This window comes from Amphibalanus amphitrite, unplaced genomic scaffold (assembly GCF_019059575.1).
Source record: "Amphibalanus amphitrite isolate SeventyFive unplaced genomic scaffold, NRLGWU_Aamphi_draft 000418F_arrow, whole genome shotgun sequence".
Lineage (NCBI taxonomy): Eukaryota > Metazoa > Arthropoda > Thecostraca > Balanomorpha > Balanidae > Amphibalanus > Amphibalanus amphitrite.
Window position 1 is genome coordinate 206173 of NW_024881912.1, and position 16543 is coordinate 222715.

Below are 16543 nucleotides of genomic sequence, written 5' to 3' on the forward strand. Positions count from 1 at the left end.
ACAGCGAGCCTCGCGCGATGCGCCGCGCCAGGGGCGGATCGTCACGGGACGGTCTGGAGCGACTCACCACGGCACGGCACGCGCCGACTGAGCGGTTCACTGGCACCCGATCCCTGGCCTCACACTGCCCTGCTACTTCCGTACCGGGCCAAACGGTGTGATCTGACCCGGGTGTGAGATGGCACTGGGGTGGAACAGACATTGCTGAGTGAGTTGGGGGGGGGGGGGGTCGTTGAGCTCTCCACGGGCCGTTGAGAACACGGGGATACCTTAGGAAACGTAAAGCGAACGTGGAAATTGTGGCTAGTTTCTATCATATCTTCGAGATAAGAAAACATGGAACGACTCTTCTGAATTATTGTGGTTTCATTTGTAGTTTTTACCTGAAGGCCTCCTGCATTTTATCCGTCGGCCGTGTGGCCTAATGGATAAGGCGCCTGACTTCGGATCAGGAGATTGCAGGTTCGAGTCCTGTCACGGTCAAATATTTTTTCGCAAATAAATACTGAGCTGGCTGTTAGTTGAACTACACCGAGGAGGGTGGCTTCAATTTTTCATATTTAAAAAATCGATATATTAAAAAAAAAGATTCTGTACAATTACTTTCCATGATTTTCCTTATCCGTTTTAATGATAAAGAACTCTCAAGGGTAGGTAGTAGACACCATAGACTCCAAACAAATCGGATTTTAGGCACAGTTGGGTAAGTGCTATTCATATAAAGCTTCTCGTCTTTCAGTGTGATCCATCATCACCAGGCCACAGTAAATGACCGCCTGAGTCCGGTAGTTCTCGTGATTTCTTCCTTCCCCATCAGACCCCAGCCGGTCGTCGTCCCGGCCCTTGCTGCAGTCGCTCTGGCGTCACTCTCTCCGGCGCTACACTCGGGTATCTACGACCAGCGCTGCGCCGCGCCGCGCCGACCTTTCTGGGTCAGAGCGGCGCAGTTTGGGGTCATCGAAAGTGGCAGAAGCCGGAACTGCGTCTGCCGAGCGCCGTCTCGGCCGGCCCGGGCGCGCTGAAAGGGACATCCACTCAGCGGCGGTCGGGCAGACGCACATCTGGTCGGTCGCCGCGCCGCGCCGGGTGGAAAGTCGGGGTCACGCCACTGTCCGTCCGTCCGCCTCGGCCCAGCTGGCGACAATCGGGCAGGTCTGCGACAGCGTGCCGACACAAGCCAGGCCGACAGACCGCTACCCTGTCCGGCCAGCGGGACCTCGGGACGGCGGTCCTTCGCCCGATCGGCTCGAGGTTTCTGCCCGGTCCCTCGGCGCGCGGTCTCTGGGCCAGCTAGCACCTCAGCCGAGTGGCGCGGCTCGAAGCGGGGTCGAGTGTTTGTCGGAGACGTCGACGGTGCGAGCTCTCTGAGGTCGCCTAATGGATAGCGGAAATGGAGATTAGTGTGTTCGGCTGTTGGCGGGGGGCGAGGACCGAGGGTCACTCGGTCCGCAGAGGGCGAAAGACAAAATTACATAGTCGTGCGCGGCATCAATGGAATGCGTCCTCAATGGTATAATGAGGGACTGGTGGTGCGTTGATGTGAGTTATTTGGACGCTTTCGCTTTTTACAGGTTAATTCGCGTCGTTGTGTAGGTGCCAACTCCTCCTCCAGCTCAAAGGGGAAATGTAAGGTTCCAGTGGTTTGTGTCTACATAGTTTGAACGTTTAAAGTCATGTTTTGTATTTGTAGGGCGCTGATGAAGAGTAGTGGAATAATTGCCTTGGCAGCATATGCCTACAAATGGGATCTTTGTGTCATGTTAGCGACATAGGAGTGCTTCCGCCTCGTAGCGATATTAGAAGCAGCAGTTCGATCGCTACCTAAACAGTAGCCTTTTATTGGGATATAAACTGAATAGGGCCTGAAACATATTTCGCTGTACCTGTTTGCCGACAGCGCGGAAGTTGACGTGAAACTGCCAGCAAGTTCATCGTTCCTAAGAAATCCTAAGCCACTCGAAACCCATTCGGAGTACACAGACTCGGGGACATTACAGATTTCGATCAATCATGAGCACTGAGCAGGTGACGTTTTAGACAAATTGAGAACGGGACGGAAGTCTGTTCATTCAGGAACTGCTTTCAGGTTCGTTTGCTTATGAAATGCTGCTGCTAAGTACCGGATTGCAATCCGATCACACATCAACAGGCTGTTAATTATTGGCAAAAAAAAAACACCGGTATGGTTCACAGTTCACAACAGTGGCGGCGCCACGGATTTTCGCCAGTGGGGGCAAGCTTGAGGTGACCCCTGTTGTCTGACATCCCGATCCGTAGAATCCAGGAGCACCTTGCCCCTAGCCGTTGCCATCCAAAATTGTCCACATGAAGGAAATGTTATGACAAATAAAGGAATTTCTTTGCCATCATCACATCACCACAGCCTTGCATTGGAGTTGTGTAGCCTCGTTTGCATCATCACAAGTCTTACCTATCAGGAATATTGCATAGGTCTTTTGTTCCCTTTTCAACATCAGCCAAATTTTGTGGGGGCAAAAATGTAGTTTTGCCCCCACGGCCTCCTGTCAGTGGGGGCAGTCTGCCCCACTGCCCCCACGGTGGCGCCGCCCTTGGTTCACAACGAAAATCACTGCGCAGCTAGAGCCAGTTTGAAGAAATCCCGTCTAATTCGTGCAAAATAAATTGATGGACTAAGCGGATGGCTTAGTAAAAGAAATATTATCGTGCAGACATTAAATGATCTAAAAGCGTGCATCAAGGAAATCAGATGCATCTTTCGTCTGCTCACTTTCCCTGTCCAAACAGAATAAGCACCTGGGATTTTTAAGGGGGCACATCCGGTGAACTAAGTGAGACCCAAAGAGCCAGCTAAGCTCTTGACACTGGTAATGTATGCACTCGGCACACGCCCAAATCAGAACCAATGCTGCGATGTTCGTGATCTCACGAAATTCACCGTGTCTCGCCGTCACGAGCGCAACAGCGGCGTGTTGTTTCCGGGCTAGTCCCCAGCTGCAATAGTGGAGCTCCTGTTCGATTGTTCCTTTTTGCTGTAAAAATATAATGTAAAAATATATCAAATTCGATGGCAAACTAACATAAAAAATGTCAAATTGCAAGACAGTTGCAATAGTGTGTGCCATCATTGGTATAAATTATTGTTTTTAATTGATATGCATTGCGCATAGTGCATGCGAGCAACGCACAGACAATGGGCAAAGTTTTGAAAGAACATGACGCAACGACGTACTGCACAGACAAAGAACACCATTAATAAACGTTTGCTCAACTGGCATGGAGCTCGGCTTTGTCGCCATCCACTCTATGCTAATCTTATCTCTCTGCTCTCCTCAGCTGTACCGCAGTGGACCACCACCTGGTGGCGCGAAGGTCACTGCTGCAAGGCTGACCCCTGACCTCTGGTGGGTGCAGTGTTGCGGAATATGCCCCGGAGCGTGACCTCTGACCTCAGGGTGCAGTGTTGATCGAGCGCTTCGAATGAACAGCGTTCGTAAAATATCAAACTGCATCACAAAGGCAGTCTAATATGAAGCAGTGACTACCATAGGAGGCATGTATAGAATTTTCTTTTTCTAAAACAGCATAGTTGTTCTTTCGACTAAGCAAAGTGAACAGTCGACCATGTCAGATCGCATCTATTCGCGAGGGCATTACACTCTTAAATCGAGTAAAGCAAACAATAAGTAGTCAAGCAACACTATTTGCAAACAATCAAACATGTCTGATCGGAGCTGGACAAGCCTACATATTTCGTGTTACGGAGCCCGCACCGCCCATCAGTCACGCTGGTCCACGCTCACGGCCTCGCTGACCACAGTTCAGCCCAAGACCGTATGTATATACAGGTAGGTTTTAGGTTAGAACCTATATATACCTATAGGTACGAGTATATAGGTTCAGCCTGTGCCCGGTGCCCCTTGGTGGGCCGCTGTCCCTCTGGGTGGGCGCCCCCTTGTGTGGGATCCTGTCCCCCGGAGTTGGACCGGGACGTGACTAGCCGCCGGGTCAGGCCGGTCTGCGCACATATACCCGACACACGGCTCAGTCTGCAGACAGGTGCAGAGACTATGGCCGGGCCGAGCTGGACGGGTAGGCACCCAGCGGCGTGATGTGGAACGGTGGGGAAGCCGGCGTGAGACGGTAAGTAAGCACTACGCAGTGCACGTGAGAAAACGGCAGGGTACGTGGGAACAAAGGCACAAATACCGGATGATTATGGGTAAAGCAGTGAGACGTTGTCCATTTAAACGGGTTCTATTTGAAAATGCAGCTGATGCAATGAACCAGACGGCAGAGCGGGCGGTGGCATGTCCGGTCGAGTGCTGGGGACCGGCCGATCGGTAGGTATGCGTCATATCATACCATCCTTTCTGGGACCCTTACAACCAGTTTGGTATTTTATCCGTCTGTGAATAAGCCGATTTATCTGGGCTTTTTTTACCTTTAGATTCGTCCTTTTGCCTTTGACTTATCCTGACCTCTATAAGCTGCCGGGAATATCTGCCCGGCGCAGTGTCCTGTCCCGTCTAGGCGTCTTCTATATCGACCGCTGCTGCTGCTCCATTGCCGGACGGCTGCTCCCATCGACTGACCCTGTATAGGGCGGCCGCTATAGCGGGTGCTACCGACCGGTCAGCTACGGCTGTCCGGTCGGTCCTGCCGTCTCCGTGTCAGCCGCTGCCGGTGACCACCGGCTGCCGACCGGTCCCTCCGTCCCGGCAGCCAGTACCGGCCCGGCCCGGCCCGGTCCGGCACTATTTACAGCCGTCCGACCGTCCCGGCAGTGGCGGCGGACGGGTTGTGCCGAACCGAAGGACGCTGAGCTGACCCTGGCCACGGGCGAGCGGCGGTGGCCGGGCCGTGCAGTGGACCCGGCTGGGAGTCGAGGAGACTGGGAGGGATCGAACCGGGAATGGGTGGGGATCGAGTAGTGATGGAGCGGGGAGGATGGGGAGTGTGTGGGGACTGAGCCAGGTGGGGGCTAGACGAACAAACACTAGGTGATGGAAACACTCGCCAATTCCCCTCTGTCGGTCGCCGATTCACCTCCTGACGCCAGTGCAGATGACCATGAGGATTGAGTAGTGACCTTTGCCGCTGGAAAGTATCTTGATTCTCGTTTGCTACAGCGCGTGACGTCGCTAAACGAAGGGCCTATCAGAGAGGTTCACCATTAGTCACGGACCGGGGGTGATTATTCGGCCCCTTGGGAACGGTCACGACCGAGCTTATCTGGACGATTGCCATGACTTTGCCGTTTTGGCCGCGGCTTGTAAACAAAGCAGGCTTTTGGAGTCATGAAAATATATAACAGATTGCAGAAATTCAGTTAGTGCTTATATAATTGTTCAGGTCATCAATGTAAAAATGATGTTATCTGCTACTTTTTATCTAGTTTCTATATTTTTCTTCTGATGATTTTTTTCTGAAGTTCTTAGCAGCCCACTGTTCATGCTGGTTCCTCTTGCAGAACCCAAGCAAGCCCCCTCTGGTCTTGTGTTCCGTGTAGCCTTTATAGTTCCCTGTTGAGAACCATTGTTTCCGCTGCTGGGCACTTCTCGGCTCCCTCTGAGCTCGATTTGTTCCCGTGCCAAGTCCTTGCTGTTCCCTACTAAATGCAGTGACTGCTGATATAGCCGCAGGCGCTGCTGAATTCCTCGGAGAGTTGCCTGCTGGGCTGCCTGCCGTCCTGCGGCTGCCGCCGGTCCGGTGCTGCCTCTGAACCTGTGGACGTTACGCGAACCGGTGGCGCGGTGCCGTTGGACACGGTGCTCAGACAATGCTGATTATGCCGTGCCATCCGCGGTTATTGCCTCTTTAGCTAAGTGCCGATAAATTGTCCATAACTGGGCCGTAAACAGACGCCCCAGTGCCATGTGTCACGGCACAGTGTCATCACATAGCCGGATGGTAGGTATTGAATTCAAATTGCTTTAGTTAATTAGCTGTATATTTAACGGTACTTAAAGGTGATGGACCGGCATTTTTTTTTTAATTGAAATTTACCCTTACCCCCGTGTCTAAATATCTAAGTTGAGTAGTAAAAGACAAGACAAGTATATATTATTAGACGGATACAACACATTCGGATGGAGGCGTTCGTCTGAGACTCCTTCTTTTCTTTTTCTGAAAGGGGTGTTGAAGAAGTCTCCGATGAAACGCGCCCACCTGAATGTGTTGTATCCGTCTATAAGTATCTAAATGCAGCAGGGTATTAAAAAGCGTTTCTGCAGCTATACACTATACCATAAACGTGTCATGATTGTCTTCATAGATTCTACTTCAATATTTGTTCGGCATTGGCGCGCTCGCTCTCCCCCGTCCTTGTAAGCACAGACGATCAATGGCTTCATCCTGTCGTTATGACCTGAGTGTGGCCCGATACACACTCATTTTCCCGTCCTTGACCCCCCCCCCCCCCCCGCTAACGACTGTTGATACTGACACGGCCTTAGCTCCAGATAAAAGCCCACCAACCCACAACGGATCATCCGCTTTTTGCTGACCATTAAACAGCAATGCTTTTGGCAAGTGGCCGTCACTTGCAACAGGGAAGCTGAGTCCTGTGCAAGGTTGCCTTTTGTATGGCTGGTTAAACCTTCACACCTACCTGCGAGTTTCTTATAAGCTTCTTCCGAGAGGTGTGAAAGACTCAGGCGATGCGCAGCAGTAGAACACAAATGCCATCTTCTTTCCTTGGCTTCTTGTCATTTTTTTACGCAGGGTTTGGAGATACCGTTTCTTTCCAGATTCAGGCTAGTTGCCGGTTCACCCCGTTCCGTCTATGCACGCTGGCTAAATTGCAGGGCATATACGGCCGCCTAATACCAGGTCTGGCGCTCCTTACTTTCCCTCGAGGACCTCGCGGAGAAATTCAGATCGCTGCGCCGCTCTTACCAGCTCCGTTCACGACTATCGGGGCCTGTCGAGCAGCTCTCAAGTGGCCAATTTGATCCCATATTCAAGCGCATCGGCCGACTTGGGTTGCACAGTGATTCTCGTAACTCTTCTCTGCTGCAACTCAGAGTTCATATGGGTATTAAGTGTCAGCTTTTAATGCTAAGAGACACACTTTTTGTCGTGGCTGTTTGGCCATATTCAGAGAGAAGAGAATGACGAAACTCCTGTGTTGCATGTTAGCTGAAAAAATGAATTGCTGGAAGGTACTTTCAGCAATTTAGTTTCTTTTTTCATTTAACAGATTCAGTTTTTCGACTTTAAGATGCTCACTGTCTGACGGCTTATTGAGAAGCTGTTGAGTTTTGAAAAAGTATATAAATAAACATAACCCCTTTCTACAAGTAAAATTAGACTATGAAATTGCCTTGCGCGCCGAAGTGGAAGCACATTTGGTACAAAAGGTGCGTATTTTGCACAACCCTGCGGCAGCCGTGCTGGCTGCCGGCATTTTGCAGCCCAGCTATCTTCTCGCACAATGCACATTACCTCCATTTACCCCCACCTAACACGCTCAGCCATGACGCAATTTCGTCTGAAGACTGTCCGTGATCCGGCCCAGTGCATCACCCGGTCACCTCTGGCAACTAAGGAGTACGGCGGGGCCGTGACCCCTGATCTCGGAGCGGCTCGGACCGGCCGGGGGCGGGCCCCTCTCGGCCGGGTCCGTATCGCGCGGAATGCGCTGCGCTGGTGCCGGCGGCGCTCCATACCGCCACTGCAGCGCGGTGTGGCCGCGCCGCCACCGCCACGCCCGGGGCAGGCGCCGTCCGGCGGGTTCCCACGGGTGTCGGCACGCCACTGCGCGGGGCGCGAGCTCCCCCAACGGTCGGTCGCCCGGGCCGGGCGGCGCCGTGCGCTGCGAATACCGATATCGAGGGGAGGGAGCAGACGAGGTTGGGCTGCACCTCTGCAAGGTAGGCATCGAACTACCGACAGGAAACATCTCTGGGCTTATCCAGGAAAGTAGCCTAAGATGCGGGGGGGGGGGAGGGCATGCCCCTAAAAGGTTATTCAATAACAACTCCTAAGATTTCCCATTTGGCATTGATGTGCCATTGATAAAACATGTTAACCATAAAGGTGTTTTATGCTTATTTCCATGCCTAAAAAAACTGCCAAATTAAGTGAGTAAGTGAGATGAATAGTGAGCATAGAAAAAAGTCAATTGGATACCTAAACTTCGCGAAAAGGTTTGAAATCCGTTCAGACTGTATCAAAGGTTTTGCTTTGATTTTGAAGTTTTTGCTACTTATTATTTCGATTTTTTATGAATAGTGGCTGGGTGACAATTGCCTACCTATAATGTTGCAGTGAACTTATTTCGTGCATCCGGCTGAATCTTACCTATGCTGCATTTAAGCCACAATACTTCCTTTTTAAATTCTAAACCAAGGTGATCATTTTTACTTCATGGGATATCCATATTTTTCTTCCATGGTTTTAACGTGCAGAACGATTGGTCAATTGCATGAATGATGGATCATATAATAAAAGCTAAATTTTTGTTTGTTTTGCTGGGCCCTTTCCGCCTGACGACACCACTTCAGGGCCGGAAGGATGATAGGAATTAGGGGGAGACATTGGTCTGGGCGAGCAACATGTGAGTCGCCGGGGCTAAGCCCGTCCAGACGACAGGCCACCCAGCCGGGCCCCTGCAAGCACTCGCAGCTTCTGGCTACGGGCGTGCTCTTACGGGCATTCCCGCATGGGATAAAGTTGCCCGTCCAGCCCGGAACTGGGTTGGAGGTGTGGAGGACAAAGATTTGAATATCCTTAAGATGGAAATGAAGGAACGGTGAATAGCTAGAGCCTTGCATAATGACTTTATTTGTCGTTCGATTCCACTTTGGTGAGGACATCCTGACAGCAGCGCCTCTTTGTCAGGATCCCGTGGAGTAGTGCTGTCATTTACCTGTAGATGGCAGCACCTAGAGGCCGGTCCGGAGAACACCCCCCGGAAAGGGGTGAATACTGAATAGCGAACAGTCCACGTCCGGGGTGGGTCTTATGTAGTTAGTAACTTGATATCCAATGGGCAGTTAACACTGCTCTGGCATACGTCCGCTCACTATTACTGATTAAAACTGGTCATAATGCTCAAGAGTGCATTATTTACTGTTCGGTCACGGACGTCAAGCATAAGGGCTGGGGCAGACGGACCAGTCCCGCCAACAACTCGTAGAAATCAGCCTACCAAGCGGTTGGTGGGTGAACTAGTGGTACTCAGCTCAGCCACGGTCTGCGCCACTGTCGGAGAGATAAGCTATAATAGTGAGCTGCACTGGATATATGTAGGTAACCCATTGCCACAGGCGAGAGGCAGCCGAGAAAAAAAAAAAACGCTGTCTTTTTACCGCATAATGTGATTGACAAGAAAGTCATATTTTTTGCTCACCATGAGAGAGCCAGCCCTGGCGTAGACATTGAGTGCTGAACAGCTCTTTAGCAGAATTATATGCATAAATTGGGATAGCCGGGCGCTAGTGGACCCTGAGCTCGATCTTATAATGCCGTAAGGCGTAGAAAATAGTTGGCACGACTTTCTCAAGTTCAGCTGCATGAAACGGCTATTAAGTTCAATAAGGTATATATTATACCTTTTGGTCAGAAGTAAAATGAACTTTTCCAGGCAGTGTTCCGTCGATTTGGACGCGCATTGTGCATATTCCAGTACCGATATAATTAATATCATTTTATCAATTATGTTATCACTCGCGCCAGGGAATTTTAACACGCGCAGTGATAGGGGTGAATGTCGTCCCCCCCCCGGGTGAATGTCGTCCCCCCGCCCCTTAGATCTCAGCTCCTACGGAAGCCAAAAAGACGAAATTTGGTGGGTGGGTGAGGGCAGTGGGAATTATATTGTGTGGTAAGTTCATGATGCTAGGTCAATATCTTCAGGGTTGAATGAGGTCAAACGGGTCAAGTTTGTCAGGTGAAGGTCTATTTGGTGTTTATACACGGATATATAAAAAAGTTACCGGCCAATTTTCTTAACTACTTCTCTAATATGACGGCACATGTCACATGTATTTTTGAAAATGCATATATTGCAAATATCTAGTTAGCCCTGGACCGACGAGGGGGGTTGATGCACCCCCCTAAGGTTTTTTGCAAATAATGTAAAAACGATCTGGGGCAACATTTTCGCACCTTTCCTGAAAATTTGAAGTCCCAGTCTTTTCAGGTCAGGTAACCAGGTCACAAAAACCGGTACAAGGTCAGGGGAAAATTGGACTAGCTTATCGGCAACTGAATTCCAGAGTTCACTAAAATTGGTAACAAAGTATATCATTCGATGCGCACGGACGTCCTGAGTTCACTGGTGCTTTTATTTTTGCTCTATCTTTACTAGGTAAATAGTTATAAGCGAAAAACTTTTAACATGTTGTAGCAATTTTTTTGCACTCACCCCCCCCCAACCCCCCTAAATATTGACTTAGTGTCACCAAACTTTCACTGGGGCGAGATCTCCTATGGACCCACCTACCCTGTAAATTTGGCGTTTCTAAGTGCCATAGGAGCCAATCGCGAGGGGGGGTCGTACCAACCCCCCCCCTCGCCGTCCGTGTTATGGAAAAGGCCCTCGCCTGGCGAGGGTTAATCAAGCCATACAGCTGGCAATTAGCACTTTGCTAAAAGTAAGAGTCTTCCGGTTGAGGCGGGGAGCAGCCGATGCGGGAGGCTTTTCAGTCACAATCTTGTATTTACACACTCGCTACTCAAAATGTTACCGGCTGATTTTCTTATTGCTTTTACCATGATATTGCCTTACCTTTCTTCCAAGTCTTCACAGAGATATTGACGCGAATCGATCATTAGCGGCGGTAAGCGTCGCGCAGCGCAACACAAAGACGGAACCGTCCGGCGCTGGCAGCGAGAATCGGTGGGATTTTTTTACCTAACATCCTGTTACTTAAAAGTTTTTGACTGATTTACATATGGCTTTCAGGGCAATTTTAGGCAGGTGCTGACAATTTCACGTTAATAGAATGATTACGGCATAGATATTTGCGAAAAACAGGAGAGGTGGACGAAATTTGCCTCCCCCTCCCATTGCGCGTGATGCGGCATAATACTCACGGTACACAGGTTTCAAATTTATTAAATTCTTGCTTGACTCGCTTCTGAAAAATGATCTTAACTACTTATCGCCTTTTTGAAAACGGTTTGCTTTAGCCTGCACAACATTATATCTACATATAGAAAAGAAAACTTCTTTAAACTTTTTTATTACGAGTAGGTACAATCTTTTCGGATAGATGGTGAAAGATAGCACACCGTTTTAGCGTGTTTAACGTGCGTAGCGTGTTTTTCTCGACAAAATGTTATTCTGAGCGAAGAGAAATAAAAGACAGATGGTCCCCCGATATCACATGGATCCGCCAATGCATTCCATCGAGAAAATACTGGAGGCATATAATGCTTTAACCTGCACCGGGCGTGGGGGTGAAGGGGGGGGGGCGTTTTCACGCCCCCTCAGGTTTTCGCGAATATCTCGCTTAAGTCAATGGGAGAAAATTGAAATGCGCCTCTTTTTGACAAATGTCACACTCCAACATTGGCTTATAGGGAACATGACGCAGTGAATCCGAGAAATGGCACCCGTGGCCCCTCTGTGTGCCCCTGAGGTCATCGCAGGTCATGAAAGGTCTGTAGCAATTTCTTGACTATAACCTCTGATAGAAACGTGCTAGAGCGGTGGAAACACCTAAGCTGTGTTCAGCTCGACGATATGTATCGACTGATTTGCAACATGACCCTTCCCGTCAGGTCATGACCTTGATCTGAGGTCAAATTTTTAAAACGACCCTTTAGGTTAACGTATAGTTTATTCGACGCGCATCAATGAAAGGAACACGATGCTGGCAAAAGCAATGTCTTGAGTCAAAAGTTATTAAAAGAAAACGTTTTCTGTATACAGAAAACGTTTTCTCGTAAAACGGCTTTTTTAGAGTTTTTGCCCCCTGGAGGATAAATCGTTGCCCTGAGGTCAAATCTGAGGACGCACACCAGAAGGAGCGTTAACAGGGCTATAGAACGTCTTTTTCTTCAGCGCTGTAGCTCTATTGGTTCCCGAGTTATGCGTTGGTGTTTCGAAAGTTGTTGAAATTGACAAAATTTTACTTTTGATGACCTCTAGCGACCTGACCTTCGACCGGACCTACAAAATGACCGAATTATTTCCTTCATTATTTGTGACGGTCTTTCGATTACCACTTTCCGCGTGTCGCTATGTGGCCCAGGAGCCGAGTTAGACGGTGGGGTGGGGGGGGGGGGGAGGCGTGATAATGCCCCCTCGCCCAGCGCATCACGGAAAACTCAGACCACCAGCACGGCGCGGGTTAAAACTACCATTAGCATGTAGTTTGGTATTAACCCTCGCCCGTATTGGTATTTTTCCAGCCGCGAACGTATAGGGGGGGGGGGGGGTCCGTTGGACCCCCCTTGCCGTTTCGCCCCTGATCGAGCTTAGATAGAGCTTCGCTTTCGCTGATAGAGCTTCGCTGAAAAAACGAGCGTGTTGCCCGTGACGAGAGAAAGCCGATGATACCCAATTTTAAGGTCCTAGGTCATTGGTTGACCTTGCAGGTCAGGTCAATGACCCCAAAGGCGGGAAAATCGGGACCTGTTAGAACGTCGTAAACTGTGGCTGCTATGGGGTTTTCCGGGGTGCTGATCACGAATATCATGTTAGTTTTGATCACAGATGATGTCTTCATGTATTTAGATCAGGTCGGGTCAGCTCAGGTCAGGTCAACCAGTAAGGGTATTCGTAGTAGGTGGCAACCGCCTCTGACAGCTTCGTAACATGTTACGAAGGCACCAAAACTATTTCGTAAATGTTTATATGGTTGCTAAATTCGAATTCAGCTCCAAAAACTGGCCTAGAAACATGTATAACTCGAAAAAGTGAACCGAGGTCATCAAAGGTTAATGACCTGACCTGACCTTCAGGTGACCTTGACACCCACCCTAATGCATGGGGGCAACATCATATCGCATGTTTGAACGCTTGAAACCACGAAAAGACTGCAAACGCGCGGCTAATGCGAGCCGACATACGCCGAATCGCGATTCCAGCCAAACATGGTCTCGAAAAGTAGGTCACAGGTCAAAGGTCACTTGGGTCAGGGTCATGAACTTTTCAGGGTAGGTGTAAAATTGATGAACGCGAGGGTACTGAAAGTTTCGTTGCGATCGGCCGCTTTTTACGCGAGTTATTCGCGAAAAACCATGGGGGGGGGGTCCGTTCGACCCCTCCCCCTATACGGGCGAGGGTTAAGTAGGCAAACGTAAAGACAAAGCTAGCATACCGATATAGGAAGCCTGTGAATAGCGAAATACCGAAGGCCTGTTCAACTGCTTGCTCCACTTAAAGTGACCTGCTTGCTTCACTTAAAGTGACCATCCCACCTTAACATTAGTGTTGAGTTGAGATAGTCAAAATGGGGTTCCTGGCTTGCACTTACCGTTTTGAACACTCAAAACATCGAGAAATGACTTAAATGGAAAAAATCTAATCTCAATGTTGCAGCACTTTGGATTCAGGGGGCTAATGCATTTGAATGCCCCCTCTGAATGTGTGACGTCAGCGCAGATCTAGTGATTTTAAATATTTTATTAAACGTTTGGTAGCACGCGGTGGTATATGCTGTGTTGCGCGCAACAAGTGCCGCACTATCGGTTGCCAAACTATTGCTTCCAAATAAAGTCGCTAAGAATAGCGGAGATCCCGTAGAGTAAACAACAGTAAAAGTCTTATATCTTGAAAACCGGTGAATATTTTTTTCGGTGAAATTTGGTAGATATTCGTTTCTGCTCTTTCTGAACCGACCGATATCATATTCATGCTAATTCATTAACTTTTTTGAACGTGGGAGGGTCCCTTTAAGAAAAAACTTTACAAAATATAAAATGTGAAATGTGTTTTTATTTGCGTTTTTGGAATGCCGATAAAAGCGAGCAATTAAAGAATCAAAGGAACCTGCTTATTTACGTAATTCGGACGACGCATTACGAATATGTGGTCTAACGTGAGGGACGCTATATAAAAGAAGCTATATTACCTACAAGTTGGTTTCGCTGCACTTGATGTGACCTTTACATAATCAGCAGCTCGTTGTATGTCGTCCGAAATTCCAAACCTAAGCACCTGATGAAGGATTGAGTTTTTACGCAAGTTTTTCGAGCTGCACGTGTGAGGGATCTTTTCAATGAGCATGAGAAAATCACTTTAATCTAGGTGTGACCGCAGCGGGTGGTGGTTATGGTAATTTAGTTTAGTCCCGATAGCTGCCCCCTCCGCTCGCTGGAATTATATACACGCCCCTGGCGTCTGCTGGGAGACCGCCCGCATTGGCTGGGTGGCGCCGGCTCGTGGCCCCTGCAGAGGCGGTCTCGCCTGTCTGGTCCGTGAGGGGGTGGTGCTGTGGACGAGAGGGTGCAGCTGGCCGCTTTCAAGTTCGCCCCTGAGCTCGCTCCTGACAGTCTGGCCCGGGGCGGAGCTGGGCCGGAGTTGGGTCAGAGCTGCCGGCGCGTCTCGGCGGTGCGGGCTCCCGCTGCAGCGCTGGAGTCTGGGTCTGCAGTGGGCGCACTTCTTTGTTGTTGGTCGTGCTGAATTGCAGCGCCTCCGAGGCGCCGGAGCAGGTTGCAGTGTCGGAAGAGCCCAAGACTGGATCGCCGGGTCCGCCTCTGTTGTCTGGGAGGCCGTTCTGCGCGGGTGGCTGCCCCGTTACGTCGAAGGTGGTCAGGACCTCTCAAGCCAGGAAGTGGTACTCGTTGGTGAGTTCGAAGTTAATTTGTACTTTATAGTTACTTAATGGGTAAACCTGTGGGTAATATCTTCGTTATATTAAGGTGCCTTTTATGCCATTAAATTCGTTGTTGAGCGTTCGGTGGCGACATCTAGACATGTTGTCTGTCTCAGTCGCTAGATGGCAGTTGGATTGCTGCGTGTGGGACTGCGTCAAATCTGCCGCAGCTATGATCGGCGGCGATAGCGACTGTTCTATTGTTTACAATTGTTACAATTGTTCATTGATGGATGTATTGTTTTCGTTTTGTCCGAGTTGTTGCGATTCCAATGAACGACTTGTTTGTGATGCCAATGAGCACTCGTACATAGTTTTCTGTTGGGCCTCACGATTCGTCGCCCCCTCCCCCGTTAGATATGTATTGCCGGCGAGTTGTATTGCCTACACATGTGGTTAGAAGTTATGTGCCCTGCTTATTGTGTTTTTGTTTTCTCAGGAAACCGCTAAATACAGACTGAGCGGAACAGCAGCTGTGTTGGCGAGTCAACCGAGCATACAGGGCTTCAGAGGTCACACTAGGTTTATCAGCTAATGAGCGTCCTCGCAAATGGTCATAAGACTATCATGAGAGAAGTAACTGATTGCATAAATCCCTACAAATCTTTTGGAGTCCATTAAAAGATTACCCGATGGGTGCGCATGCGTGCTGTATTATAGTGGGCATGTCACGCTGAAAATACAAAAATCATCAGTTGAAGTAGCTACATAAGTATTATACCGGGTGGCCCAGAAAAAACGTTCCCAATTTTAAATCAATATTTCTCAGAAAGTAATAAAGATACAACATTGAAACTTCTAATAGTCAATGCGGCATATATTTTCAGCAAATGGTATGATTTTTCTGTTATTCGGACTATTACTTTTTAAACGGTTCGTGTTTCTAGCATGCCATGTAAAAATCACTTTTTTGCTCAGATGTTTACTAAAAATGTGAGTGAACGGGCCACTTCCATCTCGGCACCATGGCCTGCAGCCATGACTGCTACTGGCAACTAGTCTCATTGACGGTTCAGGCCCCTGGGTGACACATTCCCTCTAGCTTTTTTTCCTTATTCGGTCGATTTACTATTTGATCTTCTTGAAGGGAGGGCGATCAGCAGTAACCCATGCACCGGGCCACTCCTTCTCTTCGAAACAGGATTTGTGTTGAAACGAATGACATCCATTAACACAATTTTGGCTTAGCATTTAAATATTTGGCACATAAGTGAAAAAAAAATTTAAAATATCACTACACGTGCTGGTATCATTCACGTGATCTATTTTTCTTTTTTTCTAACATGATACGTCTGAGCCAATAATTACTACCGTTCAACAACGGCAAAAAAAGCAAAAATGTCTTACTTAATTCAACATAAGATTGCTGGCTTGAAAATGATGGTACAGTGTTATAATTTGGCATACCAATGCGCAAAGAAGTGACGCAAGCTTGATGAAAATTTTGGCTTGTTATTTGCACTCGAATTCGAGATATATGCCACCAAAGTTCGGAACGTTTTTTTTGGGCCACCCGGTAGTATTGCGTAAATCGCGTCCATGTGCGTCTGCTCGAAACTGACCGCACACATTTTCTGAGATCGTCAGCCTAGTTATGTCCAAACGTTACACGCTTTGTAGCCGCTTCTGGAGGACATTGCACCCGGTTTATAGCTGGTTGATCTGCCAAACTTTTAATGTTGAAGCTGGGAAACGACCGCTTGCCTTCGGAGAAGGAAATTAAAGGTCTCTTGTGGCCTTTTGCGAGACATAAGTGTGGCATTAGTGACATCCTTGTCGCGGTCGGA

The 16543-nt window shown here is 48.8% G+C and overlaps 1 non-coding gene across 1 annotated transcript; it reads left to right on the forward strand.

The window, feature by feature from the left end:
- Positions 1-410: 410 nt before the first annotated feature.
- Trnar-ucg lies at positions 411-483 on the forward strand. The gene has a single exon. It is a non-coding gene; the product is annotated as a tRNA-Arg (tRNA).
- The last annotated feature ends 16060 nt before the right edge of the window (positions 484-16543 follow it).